A 19,254-nucleotide genomic window follows, 5' to 3' on the forward strand; every position below is an offset into this window, starting at 1 on the left:
TACAGAGCCTGACAAGGGGCTCCATCTTGCGAACTGTGAGATCATGACCTGAGCCAGAACCAAGGGTCGGACACTTAGCCGACTGAGCCACCCAGGTGCACCTGATTTTCTTTTAATTGAGGTATAATTTGCATAAAGTATAATTTGCCCTTTTTAGCATATATTTCTGTCAGTTTTGACAATGGGTATAGTCATGCAACCTAGCACCACAATCAATATATAGAATAATTCCATCACCCCCTAAAATTCTCCTGTGCCCCTTCCTGATCAGCCCCTTAGACCTTGAAAACCACCACTGACCTGTTTTCTATAATTTTGCCTGTTCTAGAATGTCACAGAAATCACATCATACATTATGTAGCCTGTTGGCTCTAGCTTCTTTCGTTTTGCATTTGGGACTCATTCGTGCATAGGTCACTGGCCCATATTTTTGACTGCTAGGTAGTATTTCACTGAGAGATGCACTAGTTTGTTTATCCTTTTACCAACTGAAGGACATTTGGGTTGTTTCCAGTTTAGACCAGTTTTGATTATGAATAGAGCTGCCATAAGCATCTGCAAACAGGTTTTTGTGCAAACATCAGTTTTCGTTTCTCTTGGATGTATACCTACAAGTGGAATCACTGAGTCTCACGGTATGTGTATGTTTAACTGTATCAAAAACTGCCAAACCGTGTTCCAAAGCGGCTGTACGATTTTGCTTCCCCACCAGCAATGGATGAGTGTATGACAACACTTTGAAGAATAAAAATGTCGACGTATCACTTATAAAAGCGGGTGGAAAGCAATTTCCCCAGGATTGAGAAGGGCAACTTAGAGACAGCTCTAAATTGTTTGCCAAACTAGCCCACAGAACCCACAGAAATCAGCTGAGAAGGTTTACTGAGTCTTTGGAGCAAATGCTACAAAGAATATTGTTTATTTAGGAACACAGTTAACGCTAGCAGACATTTATTGAGCCCTTACCATGCCCGGGGCCTTGGGTTTCATGCTCTACGGGAATCTTCACAAGGATCCTATTTATTATTCCACCTTACAGGTCAGGACACGAGGCCCAGAAAGGGTAAGCAACATGCCAAACAAAAGCAACCCAGCTAATAAGAGAACTAACAGGGAATAAAATCCAGGTGTATTGGATTCCAGACACTGTACCCTAAAAACTGCTCCCTTATGCTGGCCTTTTAGCTCCTTATAATTACTAGTTATTAGCGTTCATCGGAGTCTCCCTTCTGCTTCTCCTTGCACACAAAAACCGGGCCCAGGAACATCGGGCAGAACTTAAGTTTTGTGCCTGGCAACTCTAGACCTTTCTGTTGCTGTTCTTTCCATCCAAACCCACAGGGCTTCCCTACCAGGCTCAGTCCTCTGCTCTCAGCCTTCCCAGCTTCCTCCGAATCATGCTATAAGTCACACGTCATTTCTTTGGAGAATATTCTGGGAAGAAAGCCTCTTGCCGTTGAATACAGCAAAGTCCAATGGAATGACCTTTCCCTTCCAGTTTGAGAAGGTCAGGCTAAGAGTCTTCTGCCAAGAGCTGGAGCTGGTTCTCCCTCTCCAGCTCTTGCTTCTTTAAAAGTAAATTAAATTAATTTAGTTAAAACTTTTTTTTGATGTTTATTTATTTTGAGAGAGAGAGGGCGCAAGCACGTGTGTGAGTGGGGGAGGGGCAGAGAGAGAGGGAGAGACACAGAATCCCAAGCGGGCTCCAGGCTCCGAGCCGTCAGCACAGAGCCCGATGCTGGGCTCGAACTCACAAACTGTGAGATCGCGACCTGAGCTGAAGTCTGACGCTCAACCGACTGAGCCACCCAAGCACCCCTTCAGCTCCTGCTTTGATGTGGGTCCATTCCTGCCACCACACAGAAGCACAAGGAGGCAGAGTTTTAGGGGGGCAACCTTGCATTGGTGGTTGCCTCAGAGTGTCTTGGAATCCTAAGGGCCATTTAGCTGTAATTTAGAGCTGACAGGGACCCTGTAAATCACACATTCTAACCCCTCAGACCCACAGCATCAATTCACTGTGGAACTGTGACTCTATCAGTTACTGGCTGTGTGACCTTGGGCTAGGTGACTAACCTCTCTGTGCCTAAGTTTCTCCATCCATAAAATAGGGAAGTGATACACACAGGGTGTTTTAAGGACTGAATGAACAACGATTAGACCACAGTGCAGGCAAATCGTAAGTGCTTAATAAATGATAGCTTAATATTGATACAACACAGGCACTGTAAGGGATACTTCTAATGCCAATGTTTTCTCAGAGCAGGGCTAGAGTTAGGCTGTGTGGTGCCTCAAATGAGATCCTTATCTGGGACACAGGAGAAATTTGAGGCTAAGAATGGATTGGCAAATTAGTTAGCTTTGTGATCTTGAGCAGTCCCTGAACTTCTCCCTCACTTATCTTCAGTGATTACCTCTGACAACTGCTCCTTATGGCTGCCACTCAGATCTCCTAAAGTAAAAAAATAAAAAGAAACTGACCAGTCCTTTCCTTCAGATGATCACATCCTCCTTTATTCTACTCAGGATAGTTTTAGAAGAAAGGATCCTTGGAACTAGAAAAACTTTCTGTGTGTACTCCCAGAAAGATGAAGCTCTTACTATGTAATAGAGATCCTAATAGCCACGGCACCGAGCATTTCCGCTGAGCTGGGTGCGATGCTAAGCCCTGCCCAGCGAACATGACAGAAGCTGGAGTTGAGCAAGGTCAAGTAACTTGCCCAATGTCATTTAGCTGGTAGGTGGCAGAACCAGGGTCTGAAACCAAGTCTCTCTGATGCCGAAATGTGTGCTCTTCACCGCAGCACTGCTGCCTTGATTAGGAACATAACAGAGAGCTTTAGAATGGAAAGAAACCTTGGAAATGACCTAGTCATAGCACCCCAAACCATTCCTTTTAATCAACAATGGCATAGCTGCCGTTATCTCTATTAAGTTACTCCCTGCTGGCTCCAGTTCATAGAATAGCGAGTTGGAGAAGCGCGGCTAGCGAAGGCTTGCGAATTCCTTGTGTGGCTTGAGACCCCTTCTGTGGTCAGTGTAGTTTGAAGTTGTCATGCACTTGACAGAGGTGGCCGTTCAAGGGGTGTCAGGGTATTGAAAGGCAGCAGTTGGAGACGCTGGTTCCCTGAAGCTGTGAAGGAGATCTTGAGGTATCTAGAGCACTCAGACGCTCTTTCCAGGGGTGAGTAGGGAAAATGCTGCTGGAGCTGTCATATAACTTTCCAGAATCCAACCATTTCTTCCAAATGTCAGCGCTGAACTCCGTGCTTCTGGCATTCTGCTCCGGGCTTGGTAGGGATGGCAGTGACTGGCACAGCCTGTTGCTGGCTGAAAACAACACAGTCAACCCATGCTCTTCCTTCCCGTCACTGCCGGGGCCTGTGTGACCTTGAACAAGTCTCTCGAGGATCAATTGAATAGTTCAGGCTGCAAGCATACTGATTAAAATAAATAGATAAATAGAAATGATAATGTGTGAACAATTGTTCTGTATTTATAGAAAGGTATTTCTCTAGGCCACACTTCCCCCACCTCTGTAGCATGATTACAGGCCAAATGTTGTGGCAATTCAAGGAGAATGAGAGAAAATTTGCTTTGAAATAGGAGGAGAAACTGACCTGGCTGGTTTGGTAACGGGTCCAAAGAACACAGTGTCCTCTGGAGGCTGACAGCTGCTGGAGTAAATCTGTTCCTCTTGACGGTCAGACCGACCCTCTCTGGCCAGTTGACTCATGGCAAGCGGAGAAGGTCAATGACATTTCTGGAAAGCCCACTCTATCCTTCACAGTGAGATGTGCTGAGGTGGGAGATGATAGAGATTTTTATGTATTGATGAATAACGGGAGGATGTCCACAGTGAAAAGTGATTCCAACGAGGCAGGTTACAAAACAATACATGACATAGCATCACATGTAGATTCTTTTTACAAAGGAAAGAGCATGGGTAAATTATCAGAAAGAACGCAAATGGGATTGAAGAAGGCAGAGTGGGGATTTTCATTATTTTACTGAGTATACTTCGATATTATTTGAATTTTTCCTAAAGAGAATGCATTGCTTTTCTCCCCCCAATTTTCTTTGGTATTTTCTTTAAAGTCAGTTTTACTCACTGCTAGGTATTTGTCCAAAGGACACAAAAATGCTGATTCAAAGGGACACATGCAAGCCAATGTTTATAGCAGAGCTATCAACAATAGCCAAATTATGGAAAGAGCCCAAATGTCCATCAACTGATGAATGGATAAAGAAGATGTGGCGTATATATAGACAATGGAATATTACTCGGCAATCAAAAAGAATGACATCTTGCCATTTGCAACAACGTGGAAGGAAGTAGAGGGTACTATGCTAAGCGAAATTAGTCAGAGAAAGACAAATATCATATGATTTCACTCATATGTGGAATTTAAGAAACAAAACAGGTGAACATAAGGGGAAAGAAAGGAAAAATGAGATAAAAAGCGAGAGGGAGACAAACTATAAGAGACTCTTAAATAAAGAGAACAAACTGAGGGTTGTTGGAGGGGTGTTAGGTGGGGGGTTGGGCTAAATGGGTGATGGGCATTAAGGAGGGTACTTGTTGGGATGAGCACTGAGTGTTCTATGTAAGGGATGAATCACTAAATTCTACTCCTGAAATCGTTATCACACTGTATGTTAACTAACTTGGATTAAAAAAAAAAGAATTATAAAGAAAATAAAATCAGCTTTACTGAAGTCAAATTTATATATAATTACCAAGTAATTATACATATATATGTAAAAACACTCTTTTCAAACTGTGTGGTCACATGAGTTTTGGCAAATCTATACAGTCATGTAACCGCCATCCCAGTCAAGATATGGAACATTTCCATCACCCTTGAAAGTTCTCTTCTGCCTCCTTGCAGTCAATCTCCTGCCCTTACTCCCTGCCCTGAGTGACCATCAATCTTATTTTTTAAAAATGGCAATAAATGGGATCATACAGTATGCAGGTAGCTTGTTATGCCTGGCTTCTTTCAGTAGCTTAATGATTTGAGATTTGGCCATGTAGTTAGTTCTTTTTTATACTGATTAGTATTCCATTGTATGATAGTTTATCCATTCACCAATGTGGCTTGTTTTCTGCTTTTGCGAATTACAAATAAAGGTGCTGTAAACATTTTTGTACAAGTCATTGTGTAGATACAAGTTTTCTCTTGGGTAAATACCTAAGAGTGAGATTGTTGGGTCATATATTAAATGTATGATTAATTTTATAAGAAAGTGGCAAACTATTTTTCAGAGTCACTGTACCATTTTGCATTCCCACAGTGCCCCATATCTTCATCAGCTTTATTTATTACCAGTTGTTTGGATGAGTCATTCTAGTAGGTATGTAGTGTTATCTCATTATGGTTTTAATTTGCATCTTTCTAATGACTAATAATATCAAACACCTTTCATGTGCTTATTTGCCATGTGTATATTATTTTCAGTGAAGTGCTTCAAATCTTTCATTTATTAAAAAACTGAGTTATCTTCCTAATATGGAACCGTAAGAGTTCTTAATATATTCTGGATATGAGTTTTTTTTTTAAGTTTATTTATTTTGAGAGAGAGAAAGAGAGAGAGAGAGACAAGTGGCGGTGGGGGGTGGGGGGTGCAGATGCAAGTCTCGAACCGTGAGATCATGAACCATGAGATCATGAACTGAGCTGAAACCAAGGGCCAGAGGCTTAACCATCTGAGCCACCCAGGCTCTTTGGATATAAGTTCTTTATTAGAAATGTGTTTTTGCAAATATTTTCTCCCAGTCTGTACTTGTTTTTCCATTTTTCTGAATGTTGTCTTTTGAACAGCAAAGGTTTTTCATTTGGTGAAGTGTAATTTATTCTTTTTTTTTTTTTTTTGGATGTAGTTTGTCCTTTTTGTGTCCTATTTAAGAATTATTTGCCTAGGGGTGCCTGGGTGGCTCAGTCAGTTAGGTGTTGACTCTGGCTCAGGTCACCACCTCACAGTCTGTGAGTTCAAATCCCATGTTGGGCTCTGTACTGATCCCTCAGAGGCTGGAGCCTACTTCAGAGTCTGTGTCTCCCTCTCTCTCTGCCCCTCCCCACTTGTACTCTGTCTCTCTCTCTCTCTCTCAAAATAAATAAAACATTAAAAAATTAAAAAAAAATTATTTGCCTAACCCAATATGACAGATTTTTTTTTCTGTATTTTCTCTTAGAACTTTATAGTTTTAGCTCTTACATTTAGGTCTATGATTCATTTTGTGTTCATTTTTAACAGCTTTTTAAACAGATATAATTCACATACCATGCATTTAATCCATTCAAAGTGTACAATTCAATGTTTGTTTGTATATTTAGAGTTGCAGTCATCAGTATAATCTGATTTTAAACATTTTTATCAAAACAAAAAGAAATGTCATTACCCATTAGTAGTGTGACTTCATATTTCTCCTCCCACACTCTTAGGTCTAGACTTTCTATCTCTATAGATTTACCTACTGAGTTAGTTTTTATGTATGGTAAAGGTAAGGGTCAAAGTTCATTTTTTGTACATGTCTGTCCAATTGTTACAGCATTGTCATTTGCTGAAGACTATCTTTTCTCTAGTGAACTACTCTGTCATCCTTGTCCATAATCAACTGACCAATATGTGTGAGTCATGTTGAACTCTCTATTCTATTTCCTTGATCTATGTGTCTGTCCATATGCCAAAACCACACTGTCTTGATTAATATAGTCTCATAAGAGATTTAAAATGCAATAATGTGAGTCCTCCAATTTTGTTCTTTTTCAAAATAGTTTTGACTACATTCTTTGCATTTCCATATAAATCTTAGGATCAGCTTGCCAATTTCTTAAAAAAAATAAACAAGGCGGGGATTTTGATTGGGGTTTCTTTGAATTTTTAGGTTAATTTAGGGAGAATTGACATTTTAACAATATTGAGTCTTTTGATTCATGAACATAGTATATCTCTCTCTCTCTCTTTTTTTTTTTTAGGTCTTCTTTAATTTTTCTCAGCAATATTTTACAGTTTTCAGCAATAGGTATTACATTTTTTCTTAGACTTATTCCTAAGAATTTCATGGTTTTCCGATGCTATTGTAAATGTTATTTTTTAAATTTTAATTTCTGATTGTTTACTGTTAGTATCTTGAAATATGCTTTTTGTATATTGACCTTGTATTCTGACTTTACTAAACTCACTTATTTTATTCATTGTTTTATAGATTCTTTGGGATTTTCTACATGGATGATAATATTCTTGTTTTTTTCTAAAGTATATGTCTTTTATTTCTTTATTTTGCCTATTGTACTATTAAAGAGCACTGATTCAGTGAGAACAGACATTTTGCTGAGTTCCTAATTTTAAAGGAAAAGTATTTTTTTCACCATTAAGTTTGATGTCCTCTATCAGCTTGAGAAAGTCATCTTCTATTCCTACTTACCCGAGTATTTTTATTATGAAAAGGTTCTGGATTTTGGCAAATGCTTTTTTTTTTTTTTTTTTTTTTGGGTGTGTGTGTGGGAAGTTTATTTATTTTTGAGAGAGAGAGAGAGAGAATGCGTGTGCATGCATGCATGCACGTAAGTGGAGGAGGGGCAGAGAGGGAGAGGGAGACAGAATCCAAAGCAGGCTCCAGGCTCTGAGCTGTCACAGCAGAGCTTGATGTGGGGCTTGAACTCACAAACTGTGAGATCATGACCTGATCCAAAGTCAGATGCCTAACCGACTGAGCCACCCTGGCACCCCTTGGCAAATGCTTTTTTAAAAAATCTATTGAGATAACTCTGTTTTTTCCTTTTTTAGTTTACTGATATGGTGACTTGACACTATTGATTTCTTTGAATGTTGAACCAACTTTGCATTCCAGGGATCGATTCTGCTTGGATAAATATATATGTTTTTTCCCTGGATTTGATTTGCCAAAATTTTATTAAGAATTGTCATGTTTAGACCTCCCACGATCGTGTCTGGAGAGTGGTTGGTATTCTGCCAGCTTTGGAGATGAGAGGGAAAACAAGCTTGGCAGAGGTACCCATTCCATTCCCAGCTTGCTCCGTAGCTGGTGTTTGGAAGACTCTCTGCAACAATGTTCAAGCCCTGAGCAGGACAGCCTCCTTCCAGGACTCTTTGACACCATCTCTGCCTCGTTCTTGAAGGCATCATGGCTGCCTTCAGAACTCTGGTGAAGCCCAAGATTCTTAAAAATAAGACCAAGAAATTCATCTGGCACCAGACTGATAGGTCAAAATGAAGCGCAACCAGCGGAAACCCAGAGGCATTGACAATAGAGTGTGCAGAAGATTCAAGGGCCAGATCTTGATGCCCAACGTTGGTTACAGGAGCAACGTGAAAACAAAGCACATGCTGCCCAGTGGTTTCTGGAAGTTTCTAGTCCATAACCTCAAGGAGCTTGAGGTGCCGCTGACGTGCAACAAATCTTACTGTGCAGATTGCTCACAATGTCTCCTCCAAGAACCACGAAGCCATGGTGGAAAGAGCAGCCCTGTTGGCCATTGGTCCCATTGCCAGGCTGTGCAGCAAAGTAAATGAACAGACAGCTTATGTGCATGTCGTATTTGTGTTAATAAAACCATAAAACTACAAAAAAAAAAAAAAGGAATTGTCATGGTTAGATTCATAAGCATATTATCTCAGAGTTTTTGGTAATATCTTTTTCTGGTTTTTATATCAGGATAATGAAGGGAGACGTGTTCTGCCTCTTCTGTTTCCTGAGAGGGTTTGTGTAAAATTGGTACTATTTCTTTATTATTTTCTTCCTCATTTTTTTAGTTTGAATACTTCTACATTATTTGAATCTTGCCTAAAGAGAATGCAATAGTTAAAACTTTTTTTTTCTATTTTGAGATAATTTTATACTTACATAAAAATTGCAAAAAAACAGTATGGAGAGTTCCCCATTTATCTTTCACCCAGATTTTCCTAATGTTAACATCGTACATGATCATCAAAACCAGGAAAATAACATTGATATATTACTGTTAATTAATTTATATATCTTATCCAAATTCTACCACTTTCCCAATAATGGCTCTGTTCTTGTCTAAGATTCCACAGTCCATTTAGTTGCCATGGAACTTTTCCCCTCTCTCCTTTCAGTACTTTTGAATAATTTAGTATAAAGCCATTAGCTTATGCCAAACAAAGTATTCATCAGTGGGGAGTGGGAGTTTCAGAGACCTGTCATAGACATAGGAGCCCAAATGTGGTGAGGCGCATCAATGGATTGGAGTGGTGAGGGCCCAACAGGATTGTTAGGGACTTAGTTGAGAGAGGAGGGCCCTCTATGCAAGGGGAAGGGGTAAGGGTGGGCCCAGAGTGGGTGAGATGATGAGGGCATCTGTACAGGGCTATGATGGTAACAACAGAAGATTGGTTACACATGGGGCTTGATAAAATAAATAAACACACTGAGAATAATGAAAGATAGGTGTTTCTCTACCAGAAAAGGCAATTATGATATGGAGAGGAAGGTAACTAAAATGAATGAATCTTGTGGTATTGGAATAGAATTGAAGGTAACTGTGTAGACTTACGGTTTTCACATGTATCAATAGATACAGAAATATAGATCTCCCGAGCTTCTAGCCTCAGAGCACCTCTGGGAGGAGTAACATCCCAATAGCAATAAGCATACCTACTACCCAGATCTTGACTTCTAAATAACATTCTCCACCAAAGGAAACCTAGGCTCTTTAGAGAAGTGACTGATTTAAGGGCTAGGGCAGGGAAAGTATAAGATGAGTCTGGAATATGTTTTTGCATCAGAAATTAAGGAGTTCTAGAAGAATAATGGAGATATGTCAAAAGAACATAGAAGCCAGTGTGATGGGGCTCCCACCTGCCAAATCTGAAATAATTTGAGCATCAAGGTAAATAATAATAATTGCAGATCATAATCCATTTAATAAAATGGAAATCAGTGAGTCTATGCTGAAATAAGTCAATGAATAATAAAGAGGGAGAGGGAAAAGCTCTCCTTTATCATGGAATGCCAACTAATGAATGTAAAATAATGATAGAATTAGAAAATCACTTTGGCAACCAAAATAATAAAAATAATTCAGTCAAGAACCCTCATGAAATGCATCGTGGGTGAAAGTTGAGTGAGGAATGATTTATATCACTTCAAAATACCTCCCAACAAATATTTGATGATTAAGAAGGAAAAAGAGGGTAAATTTACGATGGAGAAGTCTGGCACAGAGCACCTATTCAAGTGATCAAGATTAACGTCACAAGTAATGGGACTAATGGGCTTTAAGCACTTGTGATAGAATGTAATCAAGAGCACAAAGCATCTCTTTTATGATATCCCTGGCAAAAATGCATAATCTAAATCTAATCTTGAGGACACATCAGGCACACCCAAAATAAGTAACTTTCCAGGAAACAGCTAGCCTATAATCTTCAAAAGTTTTGAGTCTGTGAAAGACCAGGAATGAATGGAGAACAATTTCAGATTGAAGCAAGTTGGAGACACACAGTAACTAAATGCTATGCACGATCCTGGCTTGAGCCCCTTTGCTATAAATGATGATATTGGGACAATTAGTGAAGCTTGAATGGAGCACGAGAATTAGGTAACAGTAATGTATTGATGTTGGTTTGCGATTTTAATGGTTATAATATTGTAAAGAGAAGATAGTCTGGAAAAAGAAGCAATTTGTCTACTCAAGACCTGCTTCTCTGGTATTCTATATCTTAATTGGCATTATTGCCATCTATCTATCTGCCCAGAAACTGAAGCTTAAAACAAGGGAGTCATCCTTCACAGCTTTCTTATAACCTAAAAGTCCATTTGGAGTAATCTAAGTATCTATTAATAGATCAATAATATTATGAAACATCTGTGCCTTGGAATATTATATGGTTATTCTGAAGATTGAGGTAGGTCTGTGTAGCAACATAAAAATAAAAGAAGAAAGTCGTAAAATAGAATATGAAGCAAGACCCCTTTTCTGTCAACTTTTGTACATGCAAAGACCAAGAGAATGTATTCTCTTTTTTAAATTTATTTTTAATGTTTATTTATTCTTGAGAGAGAGAGAGACAGAGACAGAGCCTGAGTGGGAGAGAGGCAGAGCAAGAGAGAGACACAGAATCCAAAGCAGGCTCCAGGCTCAGAGCTGTCAGCACAGTACCCGACGTGGGGCCCGAAATCATGAACTGTGAGATCATGACCAGAGCTGAAGTCAGATGCTTAACTGACTCAGCCACCCAGGTGCCCCCAAGGGAATGTATTCTGAAATGTTAAAGATTAGTATCTCTTTGAGTTGGAATTATGAATTTTCTTCTTTTCTGTTCTGTTTGGGTTTTTCTTAGAGTGACATATTTTTTTAATAGAGAAAGAGAGAGGGAGGTGCACGCGCACCCATGGGAGAGGGACAAAGAGAGAGGGAGAGAGAGAATCTAAAGCAGGCTCCACACTCAGTACAAAACCTGAGATCATGACCTGAGCTGAAATCAAGAGTTCAACATTTAACCATCTGAGCCACTTAACCATGTGAGCCACTTAGGTACCCAAGAGTGGCGAATTTTTATTTTATTTATTTATTTTTAAAAGTTTATTTATTTACTTTTAAGACAGAGAGTACGAGCAGGGGAGGAGCAGAGAGAGAGAGAGAGAGAGAGAGAAAGAGAGAGAGAATCCCAAGCAGGCCGTGTGCTGTCAGCGCAGAGCCCTACAAGGAGCTTGATCCCACGAACTCTGAGATCATGGCCTGAGCTGAAATCAAGAGTTGCACGCCCAATGGACTGAGCCACCCAGGCGCCCCAGTGATGCATTTTTAAAAAGAACAATAAGATATTTTACTTTTGAAAACTTTTTAATATAAATGATGTGGCAGAGACTTACAAAGGAGATAGAAGCTATTCATCTTCAAAGAACTTCAAATCTAATAGGACAGTGTAAAAATTATTTATGTGGCACAGAATACTTACAAAAACAACACAGAGAAAACACAAATATAGAGGCAAACTGCAGCTCTAAAAAATGTTTGAAGATATAAGAAGGAAGAAAGATGTATGGGAGGACTGAGAGGGACTGAACAAACAAGGCACAACTGGAAAGGTCTTGGTTATGAGATGGATTTTGAATAGGAAGGGATCGCAGGAGGCAGAGAGAAGACTGTTTCCTGAGAGTTGGGGATTAGGCCCCTGGATCAGAGGTTTGAACCAGGAGGATGGCTAGAGGGAGACCCTTAGGGGACATGATAAGCAGATTCCTTCCTCAGTTTTTGTCTTTTCTTTAATTTCTCTCATTTTTTATTCCTCCTTCCCTACTGTTCAGGGCCCTAGGGAACATGCACCCCTTTCACTCCAAGGGAAGCATGGACAAAACTCCCTTAATAGAGCTGAAGGAGTTAATATGAACAAAATTTTTTGTAAAAAAACAAGGTACTATATAAAGAAAATAATGTCTGATAATACAACATAAAAACAAGCCACCCATGTCTGGTTTCTTATTCTAAATAAATTCTGTGAAAATATCTGAGATTTGTACGTAGCCCAAAGTTCCCTGCACTTAAAATAATGTCATGTTAATTCTTAAAGGCCTTAGAATCACTTTGCAGGCATCTGGTTTGGCTTCCTCTCCTCCCAGTTCCTCTGTCTGAACTTAGCCATGTAGTCACTGTGGTCGCCATCTTGTTTCCTAGTCCAGGGAAACTGGTCCAACAAATGCATCTGGTTCCATGTAAGGACAAACTCTAGCTCCATTAAAACCCAACCTTGCGGAACCTCTAGAAGCTTCTCATTCTCTTTTAGTACAAGTTAGTAATAAGGGCACACCTAGTTCACAGCTGAGCTGTCTGGCAATACTGATGGTCATCTTTAAGCGCTTCCTACTTAGGTTTTCTGAGATGATTCACTCAAATAAGTCTCAATACACAAGGAAGGGTCTTGTAAAAATCTGCCAATTACAGTTTCACAACATGGTAATAACTGCATAGTAAACATACAATTCACACAGTATGAATTACTATATTTATAGTACAAGGATGGTCATTCTCATTTACCCAGTGAGGTGGTGAAATCTTGCCTGGAGGGCTCATGTTGGGCAGATTGGGAATATCTTTGCAAGCAAGTGAAAGCTTGAGATACTGTTTCCAGCAATTTTCTCAACGAGGTGGTTTAAAGATTAAAAAACAATCGTGTGAATTTCATCTCCATAAATTAGTTAAAAAAATACCCACTTGTGTTCATGTCCAAATCAATATAGGGATATCTGTAAAACCCACCTCAAAGTACAACTAATTTAAATTCCTTCTGTTAAAATAATTACTGTTTATAGTAGTTTCAGGGAGTAATTCAATTTGTACAGGGCTTATGTGAGGGTAATTTTTGCGTAGCTTTTTCTGAGATGAAGGTCTACATCAGGTGTTGTTTTAACTCTGTGACTTTGTTCAGCTCTGTGAGGCTGACATTATGTCTTTGAACTTCTGTTATGGGAGACCCTTAGGAAATCCCCTATGGGGCCTGAGCCCTCCTAACACTACCAAGAAATGATTTTAATCTTATTGTGGGAGGCATATAATATGAATAGACTTGTAATTATATATTAATTTTACAAACTCTTTTATAGTACTGACTATATGCTTAGAATTGTATAAATGGTAGCTCATGCAAACCTCTAATAGCCCTCTGAGGCGAGACTGTCATTAGTTCCATACAGGTGAGGCACAGAGAGCTTGTGACGTATCCAAAATATCATAGCCAGCAAATGGCCGAGCCAGGATTTGAATCCAGTCGGTCCAGTCAGGCTTCAGAGTCTATGTTGTTTAAGCATCATGTTATGGTGCTTATCCATTGCGATTGAACATGGAACTCCAAGAGCTCAATGCCCTTCCCAGAAGATAGGCTGATAGTTGCCATAAAAAAAAGAGAAACAACGTCTCACAAATTTCCTGTTAAAATAGCTCTTTGTTTAGACCTCATACATGCCTTATATTTTAAATCGACACTCATAGCTCGTCAGGTCCCAATGTGGTGTGAGAGTTTGACAGAGTCACCATGGGAGGACAATCTCTGTTCTGAGGAAAGTGATAAGTGGAGGCAGACCAGCTCCCCTCCTGACAGGTATGGGCTGCCCCCCTTTGTCCTCCACCCCCAATCCCAGTGAGCTGCCTAGTTTTGGGACTAGGGACCGTGCAGGTAATGGAAGAATCCCACCCTCAGGCAGGGGACAGGGAACAGCGTGGATGTTGCATTTAATGCATTTTGATCAGCCTTTGTCTCGAGGTTCTATAATGCCCACCTTGTTCCTATAAATGGAAATGAAAGCACCATCTAGACCAGAGCGGACAGTGCCTCTCATTTTGCCAGTCCTTAAAAAAAGCCACACCGAACATATCAGCTGTACATATTTTGAAACTTAGAAAGAAAAATCTTTATTAGCTGGTGGTATACTCATGTGGTTCGGTCTGTCTGGAATAGACTTAAGACACTATATGGAACGCAGTCATAGTTTTTGCCCTCCACCACATCACATCTTGCTATGAAAATAGCAGGTATGCATTAAACATGGTTATTGATAATGCCTTTGTTATAAAGGTTTTTCTGTGGCTACACAATTATCTTCACCTACTCTCCTTGCCACTGTTTGGAAGAGAATTTTTAAAGCAGGTCAGTTGGGTTTTATTTGAGAGATCAAAGTGGAATTTTACATGGCATTTCATGAAGATGAAGGTAGAAGAAAAGAATGGGCTCTGAGAAGTCTGACTACCACAGAAAAATAGAGGAAGCTGCGTGGTTAGGGGTGTCCTGCTCATTTTATTTCTGCTTTGCTGTCAGTGACACAAATTGTCCCATAAGCAGTAGAAATCTCATGTTCTCCTGGCAACAGCAAAGATGGCTGATAGGGCAGCTCCCCGATGCTTGTGACCCACACCCTGGGCTTCTCTGGAAGGGAGATGCTCAGAAGTGGCTTCCTTCTAGGAGCAGAGGGTGATACTGGTGCCTTTTTTTTTTTTTTTTTTTTTTTTTTTGATACTGGTGCCTTTTGAAGGCAACCAGAACAAAGGAAAGTTTTCCTCAGTACATGTGGCTGAGAAGGTGGAGACGGGGGTGAAATTCTCCACGTTGTAGAATAGCATGTAGCTTCCTTCATAGTCCAAAGACACGGGAGTCTTCCTGGGTCTGTCTTCTGGGAAGATGTCAGTGAGGAGGTCTGTGAGAGCCAGATAATGACTCCGTGGAGCCCTATACCCCAGGCTTCGTCAGGTTTTAGTTGAAAATCTTTCTTTTTTTTTAATTTTTTTTTATTTTTTTAAATGTTTATTTATTTTTGAGAGACAGAGAAAGACAGAGTGTGAGCGGGGGAGGGGCAGAGAGCGAGAAAGACACAGAATCTGCAGAGGCTCCGGGCCCTGAGCTGTCAGCACAGAGCCCGACGCGGGGCTCAAACTCACAAGCTGTGAGATCATGACCTGAGCCGAAGTCGGACGCTTAACTGACTGAGCCACCAAGGTGCCTCCAAACAGTCTTTCTGATACACAGGTTCTTTGACCATGCCAAGCCCCCAGGAGATGCCACAGGCCATCTCCGTGTCCTAGGAGTGTCTATGTGAGGAGACCCCATAGTGTCGAGGGCAAAGAAGCCGGAGTAGCACTGCGGGTTGGAAGGCACGGACGGTCTGCCCCCGTGTTCACTGTGCTCAGGTCACCCACCACTTGAGGTACACACTGGCTGTTTCTGGGGCTGGGATCACATCCCCTGGGAAGAGAAGAGCAGACGGAGTGCCGGGCAGGCAGCTGAAAGTAGGGATGAGGTCAGTTTGGGAAAGCAGACTTGAGTCCCACAAGGCTGTGGCCCGATGAGTGCTCCTCCGGAGAGGGAGGCCTGCTTTAGGCTCCAGGAGCCGCTGGCTGTCAGAGGACTGCTTCTCTGCGGCAGCCATGCCTTTTCCTCTCGCAGGACAGGGCACACCTGGGAAATCCAGGGGTGTGTGGTCAGCGTAGGGTCTCAGAAACACCTGCTAGGCAAGGGCGGGCAAACAGGGTGCCTAGGGCACGGAATTTAAGGAGGTGTTCACTGTTGGGAGTGGGGCAAGTGCCCCACGTCCCCTGGGTCCTGGCTCCTCTCCCAGCTGCGTCCTCAGGAGCCAGTCTTTCTCGGGCTTGATCTTTACTGCCATCCTGAGGCCAACGGCTCAGCTCGGCCTGACCGCTGTGCCTGCACCCACTGCTCACTCCTCCTTCTCCCTGGGCCTGATTCCCTGCGTTGTCCCTCTTCACCGTGAGTATCAATAACCTAGGTGCTTTTCTGAAGGGTTTCGGGACACTCTGGGATTGTAAGAAATGTGAGCAGGAGGCCTGCCTGGAGCCTTCTCTGCATACTCAGGGCATCAGACTACTGTCAAACCTGTCCTAATTTCCAGGGTTTGCCAGATATTTTATTCCCCTTCCCTTCCATAAGTAGCACAGGGCTAGTGCCCATTTAGATAGCTTCACCGGGCTTGTTATCCTGAGCAATCTCTAGGGACAGAAAAAGGGAAATGCTTTGAGCTCCAGCCAACAGGTGCCTTCCACATGTATCTTCCCTTAGAGTTAAAAAAAAAAAAAAAAAAAAAAAAAAGTCAGGGCTGCTTTCCAGCTGCAGTGAGAAGTCTGGCCTCCCTTCTCAGTTTCTAGATCAACAGTGGCCACCCCAAGAGCAAGCAGGAATTTTCATTACCTTCGAACTTGTGCAGGAGATGACTGACTTGTTTGCTCTGACACAGTTGTTTACTCCAAAGTGTTGGTCCTCTGGCCCAGTTCGGTTAACTTGGGAAATAATGGTTTAGCTCAAATGTTTTCACCCCTGGGAGTACCTCTTAAAAATGAAGGATGAGCTGATTTTCTTCTTAGGTATAAGAGGGAGACAGGCAAACTGAATACTCTGCCTCCCAGAAATGGCATACGGAAGAGAGGGGTGCAACCGAGGAACAGCCCCGGCCTCACATTTGCAGGGCCCAGAGCAAGAGATCCTCTCTGGGCCCACACACCATATGTCTACCTCTTTAAAAGTTATACATCAAGCTGGCGACCTGCTTCACAAAATAATACGTATTCATGCCACAGATACTTTCATAACAACCTAGAAGGTCAGGTTCAAATGGAAACAATTCTTGGACTTCTCAGGATTCTGCACAGGGACACAGCAGCCCAGGGAGTGCCTGCCCAGGTCCTACACCACCACCTCCTTCTCTCCCCCCCACCACCCCATCCTGGCTCTGCTCTGCCTTGTGAGAGGGCCTGTGTACATGTGTTGTAGACACCCCAGCCCACATGTCCAAGCTCCTTGGCCACCACTTGGTGGCCTTGGGTTGGGGGACTATTTGCTCGAGTGCAGTTCTATCCTTAGAAGAGCAGACCCAGAGAAGGGGTGAATGCAGGTCCTGGAAGCAGGCTCAGGGCAGTTTGGGCAGGAAATTCTGGGTTTGTTTTCTAGAAGAGAGGGCTGGGTCTTGGGTATATGATGAGCATATCTCTTTGGCTCTGAGGGAGAGCAGCTGCCCATGGAGGGCCAGAGAGGGGGGCCAGAGGGGGCAGTCCCTGCCAGGAATAAACAGCTCCCCTTCCAGAACCTCCTCTTCTATGGAGACCACAGTTTTCAGGTTCTTACACTCATGTGTTCTGGACTACCACAGAAGTCCGGAAGGAGGCCCTGGTCCAGAGTTCAATGCCACATGGACACCAGTCTAAAAGGAATTCAGTGAACCATCTTCTTATCAGCTCCAGGCTTCCAGCGGCTGATAATGACCAATACATTGGATTAGAGCCACTACTCCAGTGGAACAACGGCCATTCCCAAGTTCTGTGGAATCCGGTCTGATGCCTTAAATGGAAAGGAGACAAGGGAGGTGTTGTTAATCATATCGCAGCCCTGCCAGCCTAATTGTTCATTTTCAGACTGTTTCACTCTCTAGATTGGGAAGCAAAAGCAATTATGACATCTTGATGACACCACAGTCCTTCCCCCTTGCCCTGCCCCCGCCAATACCTATTTAAGATGCTCCCTCTCTTCTATAAAGCCAACTGATAGTTCCCAGAGGGGAGCAAAGTGTGGTGCGAAACAGGTGATGGGGATTCAGGAGTGCATTTGTTGTGATGAGCACCAGATGAGTACGAAAGTGTTGGACCACTACATTGCACACCTGAAACTAATATAACAGTGTATGTTAACTGGAATTAAAATAAAAAGCCAGGGGCGCCTGGGTGGCTCAGTCAGTTAAGCACCAGACCTCAGCTCAGGCTATGATCTCATGGTTCACGAGTTCGAGCCCCGTGTCAGGCTCTCTGCTGACAGCTCAGAACCTGGAGCCTGCTTTAGACTCTGTGTCTCCCTCTCTCCACCCCTCCCCAACTTGCGTTCTTTCTCTCTCAGAAATACACATTACAAAAAGTTAAAAAGCAAAAAACGAAAAATAAAGAAAACATATTAGGCTCAGGTACCTGCCAGTGGCAACCCAGGCTTGCTTTGCATGAGACCTCCTGATTTTTCCTAGATAATCCACAGCCTTCGTAACGAAGTAAACCAGCATTCATCCTGTGCCTTTGCTTCATAGTCTCTTTTATGACTGGAAATAACCTGCTTATTGTAAGTTTCTCTTGTGGGATTTGCAGAGGTGTTATCTGTTCTATTTTCCTTTTTCACATGTTTATTTAACTTCCCTCATTACTCTGCAAGAACATTGCGTATTCTGTCTTAATTATATAAGAAAGAAATAGCGTCCAACAGACACAGCTCTTCTTGTATTGATTAAGGTTTTCTTAACTTAAAAGGTGGGGTTTCTCCCTCCTTGATAGTTCTTCAGCTTTTTAAATATATTTTCTCTACGAAGTTCTAGAAATGGCTCCTAAATGTGGTACATTTGAATCTGGGCTTCCAAGGCCACAAAAAGCTTTCTTCAAGGAATAAACTCAAGTTTATTATTGCTCCGGAGTTTTACAAACTATCTTCTTTGCATGGGAGGGACAAAAGTACATTCTAGTTTTCGTTTTTCTCGGTTGCTAACTCCAGCTTGGTTCCTGACGTCCATATCTGTCTTTGACCTCAAATTGCTGAGAAACCCTTTCAACGCCTTGCCTGGCATTTTTTGTGTATGCTTGTGTAAAATATATGTGATGTGTAATTTACCATTGTAAGCATTTTTAAGTAAACAATTCTGTAGTCTTAAGTAGGTTCGCAATGTTGTATAACCATCACCACTGTTTTCCAGAACTTTTTTATCACCTGAAACAGAAATTCTGTACCCTCTAGGCAATA

The 19,254-nt window shown here is 41.8% G+C and overlaps 1 non-coding gene across 1 annotated transcript; it reads left to right on the forward strand.

The window, feature by feature from the left end:
* Positions 1-7,937: 7,937 nt before the first annotated feature.
* LOC122239972 lies at positions 7,938-8,077 on the forward strand. The gene has a single exon (XR_006219357.1). It is a non-coding gene; the product is annotated as a small nucleolar RNA SNORA7 (small nucleolar RNA).
* The last annotated feature ends 11,177 nt before the right edge of the window (positions 8,078-19,254 follow it).

The sequence above is a fragment of the Panthera tigris genome, chromosome B3 (genome assembly GCF_018350195.1).
Source record: "Panthera tigris isolate Pti1 chromosome B3, P.tigris_Pti1_mat1.1, whole genome shotgun sequence".
NCBI classification, from domain to species: Eukaryota; Metazoa; Chordata; class Mammalia; order Carnivora; family Felidae; genus Panthera; species Panthera tigris.